Consider the following 23,436-nt stretch of genomic DNA (forward strand, 5'->3'; position numbering starts at 1 on the left):
TTGTTGGTGTATAGGAATGCCACTGACTTCTGTGCATTGATTTTATACCCTGCCACTTTACTGAATTCCTGTATGAGTTCTAGCAGTTTTGGGGTGGAGTTTTTGGGGTTTTCCACATAAAGTATCATATCATCTGCAAAGAGTGAGAGTTTGACTTCTTCTTTGCCAATCTGGATGCCTTTGATTTCTTTTTGTTGTCTGATTGCTGTGGCTAGGACTTCCAATACTATGTTGAATAGCAGTGGTGATAGTGGACATCCCTGCCGCATTCCTGACCTTAGGGGGAAAGCTCTCAGTTTTTCCCCATTGAGAATGATATTTGCTGTAGGTTTTTCATAGATGGCTTTTATGATATTGAGGTATGTACCCTCTATGCCTATACTCTGAACAGTTTTGATCAAGAAAGGATGCTGTACTTTGTCAAAAGCTTTTTCTGCATCTATTGAGAGGATTATATGATTCTTGTTCTTTCTTTTGTTAATGTATTGTATCACGTTGATTGATTTGCGGATGTTGAACCAACCTTGCAGCCCAGGGATAAATCCCACTTGGTCGTGCTGAATAATCCTTTTAATGTACTGTTGGATCCTATTGGCTAGTATTTTGGTGAGAATTTTTGCATCCATGTTCATCAGGGATATTGGTCTGTAATTCTCCTTTTTGATGGGGTCTTTGGCTTTGGGATCAAGGTAATGGTGGCCTCATAAAATGAGTTTGGAAGTTTTCCTTCCATTTCTATTTTTTGGAACAGTTTCAGAAGAATAGGTATTAATTCTTCTTTCAATATTTGGTAGAATTCCCCTGGGAAGCCATCTGGCCCTGGGCTTTTGTTTGTTGGGAGATTTTTGATGACTGCTTCAATTTCCTTAGTGGTTATAGGTCTGTTCAGGTTTTCTATTTCTTCCTGGTTCAGTTTTGGTAGTTGATACATCTCTAGGAATGCATCCATTTCTTCCAGGTTCTCTCATTTGCTGGCATAGAGTTGCTCATAATATGTTCTTAGAATTGTTTGTATTTCTTTGGTGTTGGTTGTGATCTCTCCTCTTTCATTCATGATTTTGTTGATTTGGGTCATTTCTCTTTTCTTTTTGATAAGTCTGGCCAGGGGTTTATCAATCTTGTTAATTCTTTCAAAGAACCAGCTCCTAGTTTCATTGATCTGTTCTACTGTTCTTTTGGTTTCTATTTCATTGATTTCTGCTCTGATCTTTATGATTTCTCTTCTCCTGCTGGGTTTAGGCTTTATTTGCTGTTCTTTCTCCAGCTCCTTTAGGTGTAGGGTTAGGTTGTGTACTGGAGACCTTTCTTGCTTCTTGAGAAAGGCTTGTATTGCTATATACTTTCCTCTTAGAACTACCTTTGCTGCATCCCAAGGATTTTGAATAGTTGTGTTTTCATTTTCATTGGTTTCCATGTATTTTTTTAATTCTTCTTTAATTTCCTGGTTGACCCATTCATTCTTCAGTAGAATGCTCTTTAGCCTCCATGTATTTGAGTTCTTTCCCACTTTCCTCTTGTAATTGAGTTCTAGTTTCAAAGCATTGTGGTCTGAAAATAGGCAGGGAATGATCCCAATCTTTTGGTACCAGTTGAGACCTGATTTATGACCTAGGATGTGATCTATTCTGGAGAATGTTCCATGGGGACTAGAGAAGAATGTGTATTCCGTTGCTTTGGGATGGAATGTTCTGAATATGTCTGTGAAGTCCATTTGGTGCAGTGTGTCATTTAAAGTCTTTATTTCCTTGTTGATCTTTTGCTTATACGATCTGTCCATTTCAGTGAGGGGGGTGTTAAAGTCCCCCACTATTATTGTATTGTTGTTGATGTGTTTCTTTGCTTTTGTTATTAATTGCCTTATATAATTGGCTGCTCCCATGTTAGGGGCATAGATATTTACAATTGTTAGATCTTCTTGTTGGATAGACCCTTTAAGTAGGATATAATGTCCTTCCTCATCTCTTATTACAGTCTTTGGTTTGAAATCTAATTTGTCTGATATAAGGATTGCCACCCCAGCTTTCTTTTGGTGTCCATTAGCATGGTAAATGGTTTTCCACCCCCTCACTTTCAATCTGGGGGTGTCTTTGGTTCTAAAATGAGTCTCTTGCAGACAGCATATCGATGGGTCTTGTTTTTTAATCCAGTCTGATAGCCTGTGTCTTTTGATTGGGGCATTTAGCCCATTTACATTCAGGGTAACTATTGAAAGATAGGAATTTAGTACCATTGTATTGCCTGTAAGGTGACTGTTACTGTATATTGTCTGTGTTCTTTTCTGGTCTATGTTGCTTTTAGGGTCTCTCTTTACTTAGAGGACCCCTTTCAAGATTTCTTGTAAGGCTGGTTTTGTGTTTGCATATTCCTTTAGTTTTTGTTTGTCCTGGAAGCTTTTTAGCTCTCCTTCAATTTTCAATGTCAGCCTAGCTGAATAGAGTATTCTTGGCTGCATACTTTTCTCATTTAGTGTTCTGAATATATCCTGCCAGTCCTTTCTGGCCTGCCAGGTCTCTGTGGATAGGTCTGTTGCCAATCTAATGTTTCTACCATTGTAGGTTACATATCTCTTCTCCCAAGCTGCTTTCAGGATTTCTCTTTGTCCATGAGACTCGTAAATTTTAGTATTAGATGTTGGGGTGTTGACCTATTTATTGATTTTGAGAGGGGTTCTCTGTGCTTCCTGGATTTTCATTCCTGTTTCCTTCCCCAAATTAGGGAAGTTCTCTGCTATAATTTGCTCCAATATACCTTCTGCCCCTCTCTCTCTTTTTTCTTCTTCTGGGATCCCAATTATTCTAATGTTGTTTTGTCTTATGGTATCGCTTATCTCTCGAATTCTGCCCTCGTGATCCAGTAGTTGTTTATCTCTCTTTTTCTCAGCTTCTTTATTTTCCATCATTTGGTCTTCTATATTACTGATTCTCTCCTCTGCCTCATTTATCCTAGCAGTTAGTGCCCCCATTTTTGATTGCACCTCATTAATAGCATTTTTGATTTCTACTTGGTTAGATTTTAGTTCTTTTACTTCTCCAGAAAGGGTTTCTCTAATAACTTCCATATTTTTTTCAAGCCCAGCTAGTATCTTTAAAGTGATGATTCTGAACTCTAGATCTGACATCGTACTAATGTCCGTATTGAGTAGGTCCCTGGCAGTCGGTACTACCTCTTGTTCTTTTTGTTGAGGTGATTTTTTCCGTCTTGTCATTTTGTGCAGAGGAGAATAGATTGATGAGAGAACAAAATGCTAGCAGAGTAACAACGTCCCTAGAAAATATACTCTAAACAAATTAGAAAAGACCTGAAGGCAGTGGAAAAAGAAACGGAAAGAGAGAAAAAAGAAAAAGAAAAAAAAGAAAAAGAAAAAGATAAAGATAAAAACAAACAAAACAGAACAACAACAAAAAAACCCAGAATGTGATCAAATATGATCAGACTGGTATATAGATCAGTGCCACACACTAGATTTGGGGTGTATTTTGGTCTTTTAGAAGAAAGTGCCTCTCAAAATTTTAAAGAAAAAAAAACTTATATATGTACAAAAATAAGGGTTGATATGATGAAGGGATGGAATATGACTATAAAGATGGAAATTATAAAACATTTTATAAAAGGAATTGATAAGAAGTTGTTTGAAAAAAGAAAGAAGAGGATTTAAAAAAGAAAAAAAAAGGGAGAGAATGTGATCAGGCAGGGGAGTAGAAAAAACCATATACTAGAGATTTAGGGTATATTTTAATCTGTTAGAAGAAACTATCTCAAAATTTTAAAGAGAGAACAACTTATATATATATATGCCAAAAATACGGGTAACTACTATGAACGGATAGAATATGACTCTAAAAATGAGAAATAAAATTGTTTTTTTAAAAAAAGGGATTGATATGATGTTGGTTGAAAAAGGGAAAAAGAAAAATTAAAAAAAAAAAACAGTTAAAAAAAAATTAACTTTGAAAGACTAAAGGATCATGGTAAAAAAGCCATGGATTCTATGTGCAGTATTCCCCTAGCGCTGGAGTTCTGCTGTTCTCATTGATCGGTAAACTTGGTCTTGGCTGGCTGTTCTCGCTGATCTTCTGGGGAGGGGCCTGTTGCCGTGGTTTCCAAATGTCTCTGCCGGAGGCGGAATCGCCCCGCCCTTGCCCCCTCCCGGCTAAGTAATCTGCTCGGGTTTGCTCTCCGGGGCTTTTGTTCCCCGCAAGCTTTCCCTACAGCTTTGGAGGCGGAGAGTGAAAATGGCGGCCTCCCAATCTCCGCCCAGGAGGAGCCGAGAACTCGGGGCCCCGCTCCTCAGTGAGCCCCCAGAGAAAAGCCGCCAGTCACTCCCGTCTCCGCGGTCTCTGGCTGCACTCCGTGCTCACCCGGCCCGCGACCGCACCTCTATCTCTGGCACCCGACCCCGCGTGCAGTCTCCAAACCCAGCAGATCCCTGCGGTGCACTCCCGCGTGGCTCCTCCCCGGGGAGGAAGGTGAGTCTCCCCGGATCTGCCGCTTGTTGGGTCCCTGCTGGAGGAGCAGGGGCCCGACTGTGCTGCGGATCACGGTTTATGGCCACCCCGAGCTGAGAGCCCGCGCCTGGGCTCCGCCTCTGCAGCCGGCTTCCCTGCTCCGTTACCTGGGAGCCCTGCCACACTCAGGCACCCCCGGTCTTTCTGTGACCCCGAGGGTCCTGAGACCACACTCTCCCGGAGGGTTCCACCCCCCGCTTAGCCACCAGAGTGACGTCCCTCAGCGGAGCAGACTTTTAAAAGTTCCGATTTTGTGCTCCGTGGTTCTATCACTTGCCAGAAGCGGCCGACAGAGGCCCCTCCCCCGCCGTCTATCCTCCGAATATCGCCGCAGATTCACTTCTCCGCAGGTCCTACCTTCCAGAAAGTGGTCGCTTTTCTGATGAGAGAGTTGTTGCTCTTCTTTTCTTCGATCTCCTGTTGAGTTTGTAGGTGTTCAGAATGGTTTGATCCCTATCCAGCTGAATTCCTGAGACCAGATGAAATCCAGGTCTCCTACTCCTCTGCCATCTTGCCCATGTTCAATATATTTTTAATGGGCATTTTTTCTAACCTTGTGAACCACATTGCATATTTCATGCCCATTTATTTATTGGGCTGTTGAACTTTTCTCATTAACTTGTAAAAAACTTCTTAGATGAAACTGGCCCTTTGCTAGATGTGTCCCAAATACTTCTTTCCCAGTTTTTGTTTGTTTGTTTGTTTGTTTCCTTTGTTTATGGTGACTGTTTTATTGTGCAGACATCTTACCTTTTTAAGGAGTCAAATTATAGATTTAAAATGTAAAATTTTTCTCTGTGGCTTTGGGTTTTATGTCATGATTCAAGTGGCCTTTTCTATTCCAAAATTCAAAAAAAATTCTCTTGTGTTTCTCTTACTGTTTTTACTTATTTTTCATGCTTAAATGTTTGATCTATTTATCATTTATTTTGGGGTAAGATGTGAATTGGGAAATCTGGCTTCCCCCCCCGCCCCAGATGGCTATCTAGTTATCATTATACCTTTTATTTAAAAGGTTCTATTTTTTCTCCACTGATTGAAATGCCACCTTTGGCACATAATACATTTCTGTAGGTATTTAGATTTATTTCTAGACTCACCATTCTCTTCTGTTGGTTTTATATACCTTCACCGAATTATTTTAATTACTGCATCTTTCTAGTGACCTAGAAAGAGCTTTACTCATTCAAGAAATACTCTATTGATAGGGTATTGAGATTATATAAAATTTATGGGTTGATTTAGGGTGAAGGGACATCTTTACAAACAATATTCAACCTTCCTTCCAAGAACAGGGTTGTCTTTCCGTTCATTTGAGTTTTGTTTCGTGTTCCTCAGGAGACCTTCAAGTTTTCTTTTTACAAGGATTCTGCACATTTTACAAGGATGCCTACATTTTAAAGTGTATTCCTGAATATTTTATCTTTTAAAATTTCTATTTATAAATGAGACTTTTCCTTCCATGATGGGTTCTCATTGGGATATCTATATAGAGAAATCTATTGTTATCTGTATATAAAATTTAAATACTACTTGTCTGAGTTCTTTTTTTTCCCCTAATGGCTTTTTAGTTGATCCTCTTGAGTTTCTTAGGTACTGTATAAAATCCCATAACGTACAAATAATCCTTATTTTGCTTTCCCCTATCCAATTTTAACTACCACATTTTCATGGCTTGCTAAGCATCCAGAACAATGCTAAATAGTTTTGTTGTGGTATCTAATTTCATTCCAGACTTGAGTGGGAATGATTTGGTAATTCACTGTTATACACGATGATGACTTTTTCTTTATATATATGTTTAAAAAATCATATTAAAGATGTATCTATTTCCTTATACTTTCATAAGGAGTTTATTTTTTTCAACCAAGACTGCATGCTATTTTTTATCCAATACCTTTACCAGTATCTTTGAAGATGATTTTATCATTTTCTTTCGTTGACATGTGACTGTAGTGAGTCCCTAACGTTGGACTATCTTTGCATTTTAAATCTTGGTATATTATTCTTTTAGTGTGCTGCCAGATCCTAAGTGCTGATATTTTATTCAAGATTTTTGCATTACTATTCATAAGGGCGATTTACTCTGTATTTTTTTTTTTATTATTACGCTATTTTTGTCCTATTTTGGTATCAAAGTTTTGCTGGTGTTGTAAAAGGAGGTTGGAAATAATCTTTGAAGACTCTGAAGAGTTTTGAAGTGACATTAGATGTTGTCCGTTCTGTGAGGTTTTGGTAATTTTCCCTTGTGAAACCATCTGGGTCTTCTACATTTTGGGTGGCTAGTTAGTTCTTTGATTCCTTTCTAAATTACCTCTAAAATTAGTGTATCTAAAAAAGGGCAAAAGTGTAGCCACACGTGTTTACATTTGTGATGTAAAAGGGTTACAATAAATTAATAAGTCCCTACAAAATTAGTGTATTTGGGCTCTTACCTCTTCCTGGGTCAGCTGTGATGATGTTTTCCTAGGAAATTACCTATTTATCACAGTCTTCAACTTCACATGAAATTAAAGACTTCTTTCTGATTCTTTGAATGAGCTCTTTTATTCTTTTCTCCTCATCCCTTGATATTTTGTGCCTATTCTGCTTTCTTGTTCCTTTTTTAAAAAAAGATTTTATTTATTTGAGAGAGAGAGCAAGTACAAGCAGGGGGAGCGGCAGGCAGAGGGAGAGGAAGAAGCTCCCTGCTCAGTGGGGAGCCCTTATGTGGGGCTCGATTCCAGGACCCTGGGATCGTGATCTGAGCCACCCAGGCACCCTTGTTTCTCTATTAGATTAGTTAATGGTATATGCATTTTGTTATATTTTTCCCCCTGAAAAGCCAGCTCTTGGATTTATTCACTAGTCATAACTTTTTATGTTTTTAAATCACTAACTTCTGCTTTTATATTGACTGGCTCTTTATCTTTGTTTTCCTTAGGCTTATTTGATTATTTTTAGTAAAACTTTTGGAAGTTTTTCTAACTTATTTTTATTCATTCTTGTTTAATAATATACATATTTTCAGCTTTGATTTTCTCCCCCTGTAGTGTTGCTTTTGTTTTATTCTATAGGTTCTGATGTCTTCTTGTCACTGCAGATGGTCTACAATTTTAATCTGGATTTCTTCTTTCATCCTCAAATTATTTAAGATGAGGTTTAATACTTTCTTAGGTGCAGTGTATTTATTATGCATTCTTCTTAATAATAAGTGCATTCTTCTTTATTTCTAGCTCTATTGCTTCGTAATTAGAGTACGCTATCAGAGGTGTTTCTCCCCCCTGTGGTGAAATATACAGGTTTACAGCAGAATAGGTACAAAATATACCATTTTAACAATTCTCAGTGTATACTCGGTGGCATTGTACACACTCACATTGTTCACACTGCAACCAGCACCACCATCCATCTACAGAACATTCTCATCTTCCCCAATGGAAACTGCATCCCCATGAAACACTAACTCTCTTTACCCACCTTCCCCTCTGAGGTGTTTCCACTGTCGAGACTTTGTTGAAGTTTTATTTGTGGCCTCACTCACATATGGTCAGGTTTTGTTTGTTTTAACCTGGAATGTCTTCATCTTTTGCTTCCAATCCTTTTGAGGAATTTTGGTTTAGATGCATCTTCTGCATCCCAGATAGTTGGAATTTCCATGGTGATCCAATCTGGGAATCTTAAAAAAAAAAAAAAATAGCTGTCTTAGAGTGGGGATTCTTTGGGAAGTGATTCCAGAAGATACCAGAAGGGGAATGTGGAAATGAGACAGAAGAGGGAAGACAGCCAATATGAGGGAAGGATTTAGCAGGTTACTGCTCAGTTTCACTGGGGACCTCTGGAAGATGGCGTGGCACCCACCTCTGAAGGACCTGGGGTATTGACCCCTCCAAACCCTCTCCTGCAGCCAGAGAAAGCTAGTCACAGGTGCTTGCAGTGGAAACCATTGGCAGGTACAGGAATGATGAGCGCTGACGGGTTACATATGAGCAGGGTACTGACGTATGAGCAGGGTACTGACAGCATCTGCTAGGAGAACTGAAGTTAACTTTGCAGGGTGGAGGAGTTTCTGGGATGCTGGACCAGGAATATTGTTCATAGACACCTAGGCAGGCACCAACTTGAGTTTAAAATTTTTTTTTTTTACTGTATTAGAGTGCGGCTTTGCCAAGGCTGAGTTTGGCTCAAGAGTTGGGAAGCCTAGGATGTCGGTAAATATTTTCTATCAAGTGCATCGATGGTTTATGCACATTCTTCCTCGAGGTCCCATGTGGAGCAGCAGAAGTTGAGCTTCTTGGTTCTGGCTGGGTCTCAGGCTCATGGGCGGCATCACTGGAAGCTGCAGCCCCACTGGGGTCTCTGGGAGCCAAGGGAAGCCAGTCACAGTCTCTATGGCCATTCTCCGTCCTGTTAATTTTCTGTGTTTTTGGCTAAACCCACCAGGAATTCATCTTACAGTGAGCCCAAGTATCTTTCAACTTAAAGTTTACCTGAAATATGGCCATCCCATTTATACTACCGGGGAGACAGCTATGTCTTAGCTTGACCTTACTTTATGTTATGTTTTTTGTTTTTAATTCTGTCATTTGTCACCACCTGTTTTCTTTTCCTTCTTTCTTCCTCTTCTCCCTCCACCTCCTTCTTCCACAGTTTGCTTTACGGTGTTTTGTTTGTTTGCTGTTTGTGTATGTATGTGTGTTGTATTTCTTCTGGTAATTTGGAAAGCTTACACTCTTTTAAAAACTATTTTAGGGGTGCCTGGGTGGCTCAGTTGTTAAGCATCTGCCTTCAGCTCAGGTCATGATCCCAGGGCCCTGGGATCAAGCCCCGCATTGGGCTCCCTGCTCTGCGGGAAGCCTGCTTCTCCCTCTCCCATTCCACCTGCTTGTATTCCCGCTCTCGCTGTGTCTCTCTCTGTCAAATAAATAAATAAAATCTTAAAAAAATTATTTTAAAATAATAATTTACCTATCAGAAGATGAACTCATTTTAAGTGTAGAATTTGGTGCATTTTGACAGATGTATACACCTGTGTGACCACTACTCGAATAAGGTAAAGACCATTTTATCGCTATCACAAAGTTATCTTATGCCCCCCCTTTTTAATAAAGATTTTATTTATTTATTTGACAGAGAGAGAGAGCACAAGCAGGGGGAGCAGCAGGCAGAGGGAGAAGCAGGCTTCCCGCTGAGCAGGGAGCCCAATGTGGGGCTCAATCCCAGAACCCTGGGAGCGTGGCTGACACTTAATGAACTGAGCTACCCATGTGCCCCTGTCTTATGCCCCTTGATGATCAGTCTCTGTTCCAGCCTCAGGCAGCTGCTAATCTGCTTTCTGTAATCAGTTTTCCTTGTTTTAGGAATTTATACAAATAGACTCTGACTCTCTCATATCTGCTTCTTTCACTCAGCTTAATATTTGAGATTCATTCATGTTGTTGTGTGCCTATTTTATTTCTGAGTAGCATTCCATTGGCTGGATATACCCAAAAATGTTATTATCCACTTAATCTGCTGGGGGACAGTTGGGTTATTTCTAGTTTGGAGCTATTATAAAGAAAACTGCCACAGATATTAATGTACAAATCTTTTTGTGGATGTACATTTCCATTATTCTAAGTTAAATACCCAGGAATAGAATGAGTGGGTCCTAGAGTAGATAGATACGCTTAATTTTTTAATGGAACTGTTTTCCAAAGTGGTTGTACCATTTTACACTCCCACTAACAAGGTATGAGAGTTCCAGTTGCTCCACATCCTCATTAATGCTCGATACTGTTTGTCTTTTTAACTTTAGCCATTGTAGTGGGTATGTAGTGGTATCTCTCTATGATCTCAGTTTTGCCATATCCCAATGATTAATGATGATGAACACCTTTTCATGGGTTTATATGGGCCATTGGTTTATCTCTTTCAAATCTTCTGCCTGAGTTTTTGTTTTTTCTTGCAGATCATTACAACTTGGTAAAGCATACTTAGCCCTCTTTAAACACCTTTCCCCAAGAGATTGGTAACTATGTTACTATTCATAATTTTTCTATGGGGCTAATTAAAAATTGGTTTTTAAAAATTAATAGATTTTATTATGTTCTTTGAGCTGTTTTAGGTTTACAGAAAAAAATTGAGTGAAAAGTCCAGAGAGTTTCCATATCCTGCAACACCCCTCATTTTCCCTATACTATTCATTTCCCTAATATTATTCATATTGCTCTGTATTTAGATTTTCCTCAGTAACTATAAAGAACGTCATCTCATGCAAATAATTTTTTTGTGTGTATTTTGTTCAAAGTTTATATTTGTTGAATACCAGAGGGTTAATCTGATACAAGTTACTCCAACAGATCCCAAATTGGAAATTCAGTGTGAATTAAATTAAATTAAATGTGATCTCAATTTGGAGTTTTGTAGTTCAAGAGTTACTTCTGTTATAAGCCAGACATTATCTGAGTAAAAACTCATTAAGTTCTTTTGATTCTACCTCATAAGTATATCTCGCATTTATGTATTTCTTTGTATCGTAATTCCTGTCCTCTTTCATGAAGACAGCATCAATCAATAATGCCAGGGTGAGAGAGAGCCACAAGGAGATTAGAGAGGTGGGCAGAGCCCCAGCATGCAGGCCTCAGGCCATGTGAGGGTCTTGGTCTTAATCAAACCAGCTCCTAAGTGGTTGCTCCATATTCATTCACTCTTGCTCTTTTGGGGTGGACATTCATTCCTATTTTCTTGGTTATAGCACCATGATTTTTGTGTGTGTGTGTGTGGGGGGGGTCATCCAGTTCCATTCGGTATAGCCTTAGTGCTCTCCACTGCCTCCAGCCCACTCATCTGGCCCAAGGGTGGGCATGTGACCTATCCTAGGCACGCAGATCCTCTGTCCTCTGGAATTTGGGTTTTGAGCATAATGTGATAAACATTGATAGTGACTGCAGTTATTCATCCTGTTGACCATGCCAAAAGACACGATCCATGAACTTTTGCTTCCAAGCCAGGGTCTTTAGATTTTCCAGTAATTCTGGGCCCTGACCCATAGCCTTCCAGTAAATTGCTTTTCTTTTCTTTCTTTCTTTTTCTTTCTTTTTTTTTTTTTTTGCTTACATTAATCTGAGTGAGTTTCTGTTGCTTACAACCAAAGAATTTTACCTAAAATTCATCAGATTAAATAAGATACAGGCTAAGCTACTATAACTAAGACTCCAAAATACAGTGCCTCAAGCGAGATCTAAGTTTGCTTCTCTTTCTTTTTTTAAAGATTTATTTATTTGAATAAAGATTATTTATTTGAGAGAGAGAGGGCATGTGTGCCCATGCACAGGGGGAGGGGTAGAGGGAGAGAGAGAATCCTGAAGGGGACTCCATGCTGAGTGTGGAGTCTGATGCAGGGCTTGATCCCATGACTCTGAGATCATGACCTGAGCCCAAATCAAGAGTTGGACACTTAACCGACTGAGCCACCCAGGCGCCTGTGTTTCTCTCTCGTGCAGGAGTCCAGAGTGGGTGAGTGGGTCTGTGCTGTGAGATCACCTGGGCCCAGGTAGCTTTCCCCTCTTGCTCTGCCAGTACCGAGAATGTCATCCTTGTCCACTTGGTTGATGCTGGGTTACTGCCACATCCACCATCCACATTCCAGCCCACAGGAAAGATGCTCACATGGTATGACAAATCTTTCTTTTTTCATGCCACACCTGGCTGAAGCGGGTTGGGGTATGGAGGCTCTCACTGGATGAAATGTGCCCAGGAAGAAGGGAAGAAGGATTTGGGGGACAACTGGCAATTTGCCACATGACATCACACACACACACACACACACACACACACACACACCACACATGTAAACATGTCATCCTCCTGCTAGAAAGCCTTCCATGGCCTCCCCTGTGGTTTGATTAAGACCAAGACCCTCACATGGCCTGAGGCCTGCATGCTGGGGCTCTGCCCACTTCTCTAATCTCCTGGCCCTCTCTCTCACCCTGGCATTATCTTAATTTGTTGTACAAAATGCATTTTAATTTTTATTTTTTTTTTATTTTTTTAAGATTTTACTTATTTATTTGACAGAGAGAGAGATAGTGAGAGAGGGAACATAAGCAGGGGGAGCGGGAGAGGGAGAAGCAGGCCTCCTGCTGAGCAGGAAGCCCGATGTGGGGCTCAATCCCAGGACCCTGGGATCATGACCTGAGCCGAAGGCAGATGCTTAATGATGAGCCACCCAGGTGCCCCTAATTTTTATTGTTTTTATAAGTTTTTATTTAAATTCCAGTTAGTTAACATACAGTGTAATATTAGTTTCAGGTGTACAATATAGTGATTCTACACTTCCATACAACACCCAATGCTCATCACAAGTACACTCCTTAATCCCCATCTCCTATTTCCCCCGTCCCCCCACCTACCTCCCCTCTGGTAACCATTGGTTTGTTCTCTAGAGTTAAGAATGCATAATGGCCTGTTTTCTTTGCTTGGAACATTCTTCCCTTCCTTTCCTGACTTACCCTTCCTTTCTCAGATCACAATGATTGTTTTCAAGGAGGCTTTCATAGACTCCAAGATCAGGTCAAAATCCCTGGATGTACCCTCTTGTAGCACCCTGTACTTTATTTTCCTATCATTTAATGAGCTTAAGTAATCATGTGAGTGATTAATATTATTCTCCCTTGCCAGAACCTCAGGCCCATGAGGACAGGAAACATACCCACCCTGCCATCTTGGGATACCTAGCTCGCAGCATAGAGTTTGGCATAGAGAAGACCCTTAAAAAATCCCAAATGCATCCTTGAATGAAAGAAGGATGTGAGAAGGTGGTGTGATAGCAGAGGTGGGATGAAACTTTTTTGGTTTTAAGAAACTGGAGTAGATCCTAGGTGTGTTCATGAATATCCTGATGCTGGATTCTCAGACAGGCGGGGCTCAGGCAGAGGAGGCAGAGAAACCCCATAGACATTGACCATTATTTGAGATTTTAACGGGGAGCCCTCTCTGCCTGGATGTTCTTCAGCTTTGAATCCCAGCTGGGCCAACCAAGACCTTTGGAAACTCTGTTTTCTTTGGCCAAGTCGTCGGCAAAGAGAAAGGGAGGAAGAATGGGGAGAAAGAAAGGAAAAAGAAGAGGGGAGAAGAAACGAACAATGTATTTGATGAAGTTCCATGGGTCGCAGCTCAGGTGTTCATGCTCATCAACAAGGACGTCCACCATTCTTTACGTGTGTCTGGGCTTCCTTGTTCATGAAGCGTGTTCACGGATGTGATTCATTTTCTTCTTCCTCCAGCCCTTTGAGTGGGCAAGACGGTACTTACTATCCTTACTTCAAAATAATGCTTTGATGATTTTCCTTTCTTCTTGCAAAAATGATACCTATTTCCAATAGAAATGTTCTGAAACACAGATAAACAAAAAGAATTTTAAAAAGTCTTATCACTCAGGGATAGAAACTGTTAACCCCTTGATGTATATCTTTCTTGATCTTTCCCCATGCATATTTTGTATTCTCATGTTACTAAAATGAGAATTTGACTAAAGGGGAAGACGAGGCTCAGGGAGGGAGTTCAAGTATCTCTTTCTTCATGTAATGATTTCTTTCTAACAAGCTCTGTACAAAGAGGGTCGGAGGTGTGTGATGGTCACAGCCAGTGAGGAACCAACTGATACCAGGGCCCCCATATTGAGACTCTTATTTTGAATTCATGTGGCTCTTTCCACTTCTCCAGCCAATGGAACCTCATGAATAAGAATTTGTTTTCTCCACTTGGAGAGGGTTGGCGTAAGCGCCAAGAGACATGGGGGTTGGCTCTGGAGAGAATGGTAAGAAGGCAGGTTGTGGATGGGAAGCATAAGGAAGTCTGGTAGAGCCCAGGACAGATGGACAGACTTTCTGATGCCATGTTCTGATGCCCAACCTAACAGATGACAATTAGCAGCCACCAGCTGTAAAGTGACTGTAAATGCTGCTTTGAGTAAAATGAGTCTTTTATTTTTGATGCATTTAGCAAAACATTTTAAAATCCAACAATGAATGTTTGTTGGCAGTCCAGAGGCTATGTGGCATGGGGGAGGGCCTGGTTATTTGCCACGGATGAGGGCTCCTGTGGGTATCCTCTCTCCAGCTAGAGCAGGAGGCTCTCCTCTGAAAGGAGAGAAGCGGGCTCATTCAGAGTGGTCGTTTTCTCACCACCTGACCTTGAGCAAGTTCCTTCTCTCTCCTTCGTGATCAGTTTTCCATCTGTAACTGGTCTCCCTGTTTCCCTTCTTGTCCCCTCCAGCTGCTACCCTGTGCCTCTTCTCTACATTGTCTCTAGGAGTGGTTTTTAAACATTTGAGGGATGCCTGGGTGGCTCAGTCAGTTGAGCAACAGACTCTTGGTTTTGGGTTAGGTCATGATCTCCCGGTAGGGAGACCGAGCCCCATGTCAGGCTCTGTGCTCAGTAGGGAGTCTGCTTCCCCTCTGCCTCTGCCCCTCCCCCTACTAAATAAATAAATCTTAAAAAAATAAAAAAAAATTAAAAATGTACATTCATTTGAATCAATCTCCTGTTTACAAATCCTATGTCAGCCGTAACATTGGTAATAAACTCTATGGGATCCTTAGAGATCCCATGGGATAGAAAACCATGCAACAAGGTTCTGTGCCATCTGGCTCCCATCTACCTCTCCAGCTTCATCTTTTTTTTTTTTTAAGATTTTATTTATTTATTTATTTATTTATTTGAGAGAGAGAGAAAGACAGTGGGGTGGGGAGGGGTAGAGGGAGAGGGAGAGAGAATCTTAAGCAGACTCCCAGATGATGCTGGGCTCCATCCCATGACCCTGAGATCATGACCTGAGCTGAAATCAAGAGTCCAACGCTTAACTGAGCCATCCAGGTGCCCCTCCAGCTGCATCTTTTACCCCCTCTCCCCTGATCTCTAAGGTGCAGCCACACCTCCAATGAGTCAAGCTGGTTTCCTGACTTTTTTTAGAGTTTTTGAGTCTCCCTAAAGAATATGGCAGGGTTTTCATCATCCAGGCCACAGCTCACATGTGACCTTCTTTCCTGTCCAACCCAGCTCAAGGGACCTCCTCAGTCTGAGTTCATTCTCCACTACCTAACTCTGTTCTATTTCTTTTACTTACCACTATTGACTTTATGATCTTTCCCCTCCCACCTTCTTTCCACCCATGCCCGTCCACACACCTAGAAAGAGGTGCTCAACAAGAGCAGGAGCTTTCTGATGAGTCAATCAGCTTTATGATTAATCAGTATTAGTTCATGTCACACATCCTAAAAGTTAAGAATTGCAACTAACAAAAAGATCTTTTTTAAAAAAAGATTTTATTTATTTATTTATTTTAGGGAGAGAGAGAGAGAGAGAGAGCAAGAGCAGGGGGAGGAGCTTCAGAGGGGGAGGGAGAAAAAAAAGTCTCAAGCAGCATGGAGCCCAGTGCAGGGCTTGATCCCATGACCCTGAGCTCATGACCTGAGCTGAAATCAAGAGTCGGACACTTGATGAACTGAGTCACCAGGGCAACCCATAGTCACCCCTATAATAAAGACAGTGGTTCTTAAGACACATTTGTTTTATAGTCACAGCAGATGCTACCTTTGTCCCCTCATCCTTCCCCTTCATTTCGTACCTACCTGACTCCCAGCTGTCAGCATTCACATTTCTTTGCCTGAGCTCTGAGTTTAGACTTTCACTGGCCACTGAAGCCCATGTGGCACATTGAAGCTTAGAGAATTAATGCCTCCCCCTCCCATCCCTGGAGCTGTTGGGAATTGGTGGATAGATACCTCAGCTCCCTCACCCTTCAGGTGGACTAACTCTGACGTGTGTGTCCTACTCTGCCTTTCGGAGTCTCCAACAGGAGTGCGCTTCATTTTCCCACAGTGGTAACTGATTCAGGAACATATCCCATATTGGCTGCCTTCACTCCCCTCTCTCACTTCCCAAATTCCTACCTCTGCTTCCTGAGATCATCTCCCAGAAACAACTTGAACTTGCATCCTTGTCTCAGGGCTTGTTTCTGGGGGCACTCAAATAAGATAGCATTGTAAGTATTGCCCATTACCAAAAAGGTGTTATACCATAAATGCTATTTGGTGTGCCCTTTGCTTTTTTTTCCAGCTGTCAGTAACCGTACCAATACATACTGATCTACCTCATTTCTTTTCACAATGAGATCACCTTACTTTTAATTAGTATGGGGTTTTAAAATGATATAATAATCTTCTGTTTCTCTTGGCACCCACAATGACTATAGGCATTCAAGTACTCCTTCCTCTGTGTTTGGGTTTCTCAGGCTCAGCACTATTGACATCTCGTTCTGCCTATTTATTTGTTTTAAGTGGCTGTCCTGAGCATTGTGGGATGTTCAGCAGCATCTCTGGTCTCTACATCCTAGATACCTGTAGCACACTTCTATTTGTGATGCCCAAAAATGTTTTCAGAATTGCTAAATGCCACCCTCCCCAGGGGAGGGGAATGGTCCTCAGTTAAGACCATTGCTGAGTGCATACCCCAGTTCCACCCAAATCTAGGGCTGTGTCTAATTCCAATCACACTGTCTTGGTTAGGGTATACCCTAACTGAAAGGTTACGCATTCAAAGATTAGTCAAAAGAGCTTTGATGAAACACGCTTTTGGTGTTCTGCTAATTACTGTCCCCTGGGGATTTGTATCACATTTGGCTAAGCTGGAGCTACATTTCCCAGGATTCCTTTCCTCGCGTGGTCCTGGATTAGGCTTGGCCTTGAGAGAAGCCTGTGTGGGATTTGGAAGATGGAGTGAAAGGGCCGCCTTGTTTTGAAGGAAGGCAACACACGGTCAGGTGCTATTGCACTCATGCTGGATGTTGGGTCTGCCAGTCACATGGTTGGCATGGACCAGCAGCAGGGCCCATGGCTTCCTCCCTCGCACTGGCTCTTCTCTCAGCTTCTCTGAACCCTGAGTCAGGCTCATGTGCGGATCCCTAGGAGGTCACACTTACCAATGGTGTTGTAGGCAGGGAGGTGGCTAGAGACAGTGTGGGTTCCTATGAGAGCCAGACACCACTTCTAGTTCCTCCTCACAGTTGCAGAATGTTCTTCTGGATCCATTCTGGTCTTATCTTCCTCATATCATGTCCATCTTCCTTTTGCAATGGCTGAGCCTGCTGACTTCAGGATCAGACACAGGCCAATAGACCTCACATACTGCTAACCAGCTCCTGTGATCACCAATGACCTAAACCCTATAACAGACCTGGCCTGTCACTCATGGTGGCTCTGCTCCTCTGAATTCTAGACACACAGCCCCCCTGGGTCATCAGGTACATCCTGATTGAGAAATTGCATATTCAAGGATTGCTCAAAAGGGCTCTGATGAAAGCATTTTAATGCAGCCATTGGTGTTTTGCTCTTTATTGTTCCCTGGGAGCCATCCAAGGAAGAAAAACTGATCCTTTGCCCCCCACCTCTCCTTTTTTTAAAAAATCCACTGTAGCTATTACCCTAGGGTACCAGGAGCCCTTAATATTGACTCAACAGAATTGTGGAAGAATCAAGAGAGGATTCATCACCTGGCAGGATTTTTTTCCCACACAAAACTCAGGCCGAGTCTCTGAAAACTCAACATTTGGAAGTGTCCATTTCAGTTCAGGGTGTGTGCCCTCTTCTCCCCAAAATTTACTCAGTGCCATGTCCTTCTCCTTGTGCAGATGAGTTGTCGCCCGGCATGCAAGGGGTTAATTTACCCAACTGCCTGTGGACTCTATGGGCTATTCCATATTTATTTCAATTATATAAGTATACTGGGCCAGTGTATTTATTTTAAATCACATTATCTACAGCTTCCCAAGCATGTGTCAACAAAAAGAACGGTTTCAATTTAGTAGACTTTGAAATGGTGTGCAGTTTATCCTCACTTCAATTATACTCTCTACAGTAAGTCATGGGCAGCTTCAGGATTATTCAGGGCAAGGTAGTGCTATCTGAAAGCATTGATTTTTCCCTTCTCTTCAAGAACAGTTCACTGAAGGATGCACTGGAGTCTCCTTTAAGGAAACATAAAAATACATTTCTCAGCTGTAACTTCTGAGAAATCTTAATCTTAGGGGCTCTGGATGAGGCTGCTGGAGAAGTTTCTAACCTTTAAAGGAAGCTGTGCAAAGTTGGTTGCCAAGGCGTGACCATAGCAGGACCCATGTTTCTTGGCTTGAAGTGATGGGAAATGGGTGGGCAAAGGAAAAAAAGGATGCCAGAGAGTTCCTGCACTCTGTCTACTCATAAATAAACACATATTGATGGGGCACCTACTATGTACCAAGCCCTGTGCTGGGAGCTGGAGATACAGTGATGAACGATAAAGGTTAGAGCTTCATGGGCATGTGACTCATGGAATTCCCCCAAGACCACAGGCTTCGGAAGGTTCCATACTTGGCTCAAGGTTCTATTGTTGCTGTCTTGAAGTTCTTACTAACTTTCAAACAAAAGGCCCCATGGTTTCATTTTGCACTGGGCCCTGCAAAATATGTAGCCTATCCTGATAAATACACAATCATTTCTGCCCTCATGGAGCTTAGAGTCTAGTGGGGGAGACAGATATGACCTAATTACAGAAACTAATTACAGAAGCTAATTCCACTTGTGATGAGGGTTACTTAAGAGCAGGTACAGGTGTGCTTAGAGGGTATGAAACAGAGGGACCTAGTAGTTTGCAGGGAGTGAAACCACCCAGAAGAAGAACCACTGAAGTAGACAGTGAAAGAGATAGTTCATGCCAACATGCAGAGTTCTTCAGGGAGATCATTCTGGGTGGAAGGAACAGCATGTGCAAAAGGCCCCAGGTAGGAAGGAGCCTGGCCTTTCAGAATCAGAGACGAGGCCAGTGGGAGTAGGGCATAGTGAACATGAGGGCAGGATAGGATTCTCTCTTTGACAAGGCTACCAAGACCTGGATGCACCATGGTCAGATTTGTAGATTTTCCCAGTTGGCAACCGGAGGTGACCCATAGATTTCCTTCTGTTGCTGTCCCTTATTGCTGTGTGATCCATGAATTAACATAGCCTTCCTTAAATATTGCAGTTCTTTGGAAGGGGGTGAATGTCCCACAAATACCTCAGTCTCTCAAAATATTATTCATTCTAAGTTACTTAAATTTAAATGATATATACTTAATAATTACTGAGTATCTATTGAAGAATTCAGAATGAAGATGTCATTTACAAATTTACCAGAAGCCTTGGCAGTATTTACACATAGAGTCTGAACAACGTTTGTAAATTCATTATACCACTGCATGTTGAGTAATCTATTTTATTCCTGTGCGTTCTTTGCCTCCTTCTTTGTCACATAAAAGCATGAGTTCCCTTGACCTTGGCTTTCCAGAATTTGGTGAATATCCCTCTGTAGACTCATACAGGTTGTGATTTTATTACTTTTTCCATCTCTCCTCTTTCAAAGCTGAAGAGAACTGTTCTACTGAAGTCTCTTTACAGGTGAGTGGGGAACTCCACACTATGTGCAATGGGAACAAAATTGAAATCGTTGTACATTAGAAAGTTTACTTGTCTGAAACATTTGCAATTTGAAGTCTTGGGGAATAGTGAGAAGGAGGGGCCAGGGAAAGAAAAAGAGCCTCCAGTGATGAGTACTTCAATAGCCCCATAAATCACATTTGAAAAGACAGTTCATATGTTTACTGAATTGATTTGCCTGGACAAACAGAAGAAAAATGTAAAAGAGAAGAATAGAAGACTCTACAAATGACCCTTATCTGGTGCCATTTTTATAATGGTGTCCTGTTGACAACTCACTTTATAACCGGGTTAAAAATTTCAAGCAGACTTGACTGGGAACCATTAGCATAGGAAATAACTCTGGGGTCAGTGACAGTAGCAGGACTTAAAAAATGTTTTATCTCTTTTTGTCTATTAAAGTGAGTTACATTTATGGATTTTTCTAATATGAAACCGTTCCTTTACTTCTGGGATTAATCCAGTTGGGTCGTGGCTGTGTGTGCGCATGTGCGTGAGTGTTCTAACCATGTGAACCATATTCAAGGGTGAAAGGCAGTGGCATTTGGTATATTCACAATGTTGTGCAACCGTTTCCAGAACTTTTTTAATCATCCCAAGCAGAAACTCTGGGTCTATTAGATAATAACTCTCCATTCAGCTCCCTTGTAACTTAGGTTCTTCTTTCTGGCTCTCTCTAAATTTGTCTATTCTAGGAACCCAACTCCTGCAAGATGTGTCTGGCTTACTTCACTCAGCATGATGGTTTCAGAGTTTTACTCTTGTCATAGCCTGTGCCAGAACTTTTATTTTCATTGCTTCATCTTCGTTTAATGACTGTGGGGGCTGTGGTAGGAGTCATAGAAAGCCATAGTTTTTGGAAAAGGAAACTTTCCTCTCAAAAAGTAATTATGGAAATGTTATAAAAAGGTGAAAGATTTTCGAGGAGAGTCAGACATAAAAATTACATTTTGCAAATTGTACTTGAAAAGAATTATTTTAATTGAAGTAGCTATTCCCAAGCCCAAATCCCCTCTGCTCCTGTAACCTCAGAATGTTCAACTACTTGCTCCTTCGATATGGCCTTAATATGCCACTTAAGGAAGAACTCCTTGACGGGAGCTACTTGGGGGCTATGTATGGGAACCCTGAGAAATGAATCTGTCTGGAGAATTTGGTAACCATGGCAGGCCAGCAGGCAGGTAATTTTCAGACCCATGAAGTCTTTTGCACTTCCTTCTTTGTCTCTCCAAAGAGGAAAATATCTCTCTAGCATGCTTGAAGGTGGTCCTAGGAGTTGGCTTTATTCATTCATTCAACCATTCATTCCACAAATATCTATGAAATGCCTGTGGTGTGCCAGACACTGTGGGACTAGGGACATTTTGGTGATCATGCCAACACAGTCCCTATAAAGTGAGAGCATATATTATTGCAGGGAAAGACAGACTTTGAATGGGTAATTACAACGGTGAATCGCATCATTAAAGGAGAAGTGGGGGGCACAGTGAAAACATGACCGAACACCGTAAGAAGTGAGGGTGACCAGAAACTTCTACCCGGGTTGTTTGGAGGAATGAGTCGTGGACATTTGGTTCCTGGTGTTATCAAATTGGAACAGATGAAGAATTAATGCAGGCTGTGTCTGGGATACTAACATTCTCAGGTGGAGAATATTCTCTGTCTGATGAGAAATAACTGATGTGTCCATTTTGACATTCATTAAATATGACCATTGTGTGAGTAGAGTTGATGGGACTTTTGGACATGTAAAAAATCCATTTTACTCCTGGGAGGCCATGATGGGATGCTTGGTTAAGAGGCTGCTGTAACAGGCGTCAGGCCGTGGGCCTAGAAGAGCGACAGTGGCCATGGAGGAAAACACACGATGGTTTAACATTTTTAAAGTATTAGCCGCGTGTTTGTGGTTTCTTGCTTGTCTCTCCAGCTCTTGCTACCCCTGCATTCCACCAACCAGACTCTCTATCTTTACTGGCTTAGCAGAAATTCAGAAGAACAATGTCTCTTCTTGGATTTGAGTTTCAAAAGCCTAAGGCCTCAGAGGAGCAAGAAGGGTTTGAGCTGCGTTAGAGGAAAACTTCTGGCTTCTAATGCTAGAACGGAGTCCCAAGGTGTGTGGGCCATTGCCTGCTTGCCCTGAGACCCCGTTCTCACCCTTCTGCTGCTCTGCTTTGCATCTCGGCATTGGCCTCCATAGACTCCACTCCCAGGCTCTTTGGTGCACGTGGCCTCTGGGTAGGTTTGTCTATGGTGGCCTGGCCCAGACCTTGTGTCCAAGGTGAGAGAAAGGAGACGTCAGAGATTTCTCCCTCTTTTGTCTCTGCTTCCGGTGGCATCTCTGAGGGCAGCTGTATCACTTCTCTTGGTTCCGGCCTGTGGGGAGCTTCTGGGCTCTGTGAACACTACTTCCTCCCTTTGTCCCTTTGTTTCCCCAACTCTCCAGGTTACCACAGCATTTCCCGATGACCCCGTTGGCCTTTCTAACAACTTTGTAACTGGTTCTCCACAGTGCATGCCCTCAGTGTGGCCTAAATTCTGCTTCCCTGACTGAATGCTGATCAACATCCTGAAGTTGTCAGGAGGGCCCACAAAAAAGAGGAGACATGGATGAGTCCTGGGCTGAAGGCAGCAGATTTGAAACACCTATATGGACCACACAGACGTTTCTCTTACACATTGCCTGGCCTCTACGTGAGCTCCTATTTGAGTGAGCACCATGGATCCCAGCACCCACTTGCTGTGGGAATTAGCATCCTAAGCCCATAGTTGTCCTTACCTTTGGCAACTGGCAAAGGCTTTTCTTGGCTAGTAGCTGCAGTGCCCTTGTTTGGGCCCCTGAAACTTAGCTCTAGGTAGATAACCCCCCTTCTAGACCTTGAGGACATGCTGAAGTCCCAGGACAGAGGATGGGGTCCTAGCTTCTAGAATATCTCATAACCCAACCCCCTTAAAGACAGAACATTTGCATCTCATTTTGCTTTCTACTCAAGAACTGAGCAAGTTAGAGCTGGATATTACCTTAGAGATCATCTTATTCAAATTTTTCATTTTGCAGATAAGGATATTGAGGATCGGGGAAGGGATTTTGGCTGTGCGAGAACTTCTAGCTCATCCTGTATCTACTATATTTGGTGAATATTAGCACCTTTAACGGAGAACCTCCACTGGCACTTTCTACACCCTACAGAATCACATATATTCTAAATTTTTGACTCTTTTGTGTTTGAGAGCAGAGAGCAGCTACTGAAAAGAAATCCGCACATACCTATATCTGTACCCGTTCATGCATGTTTGGTAATATAAAAATGTCAACCTTAGGGTTCTGCAAAAGAGAGCTCTTTCTGGAATGACACTTGAACTGTTCAATATCATCTCAAATCTCATTTTGGTGGCTCTAGCCTTCTAAAAGCCTGGCACAAGATGAAGTGGATTAAGGTTGAAATTTTCCAGAGGCTTTGTCTCAC

The 23,436-nt window shown here is 41.8% G+C and overlaps 1 long non-coding RNA gene across 1 annotated transcript in view; it reads left to right on the forward strand.

The window, feature by feature from the left end:
• LOC118023793 overlaps positions 1-22,477 on the forward strand; it is a 25,582-nt gene extending 3,105 nt beyond the window's left edge. The window contains exons 2-3 of the long non-coding RNA XR_004682895.1: positions 19,899-19,933; positions 22,416-22,477. This is a non-coding gene — a long non-coding RNA (uncharacterized LOC118023793). The remainder of the gene's footprint in view (positions 1-19,898; positions 19,934-22,415) is intronic.
• Positions 22,478-23,436: the final 959 nt, after the last annotated feature.

Source organism: Mirounga leonina, unplaced genomic scaffold (assembly GCF_011800145.1).
Source record: "Mirounga leonina isolate KUSES-001 unplaced genomic scaffold, KU_Mleo_1.0 Mir_180, whole genome shotgun sequence".
NCBI lineage: Eukaryota > Metazoa > Chordata > Mammalia > Carnivora > Phocidae > Mirounga > Mirounga leonina.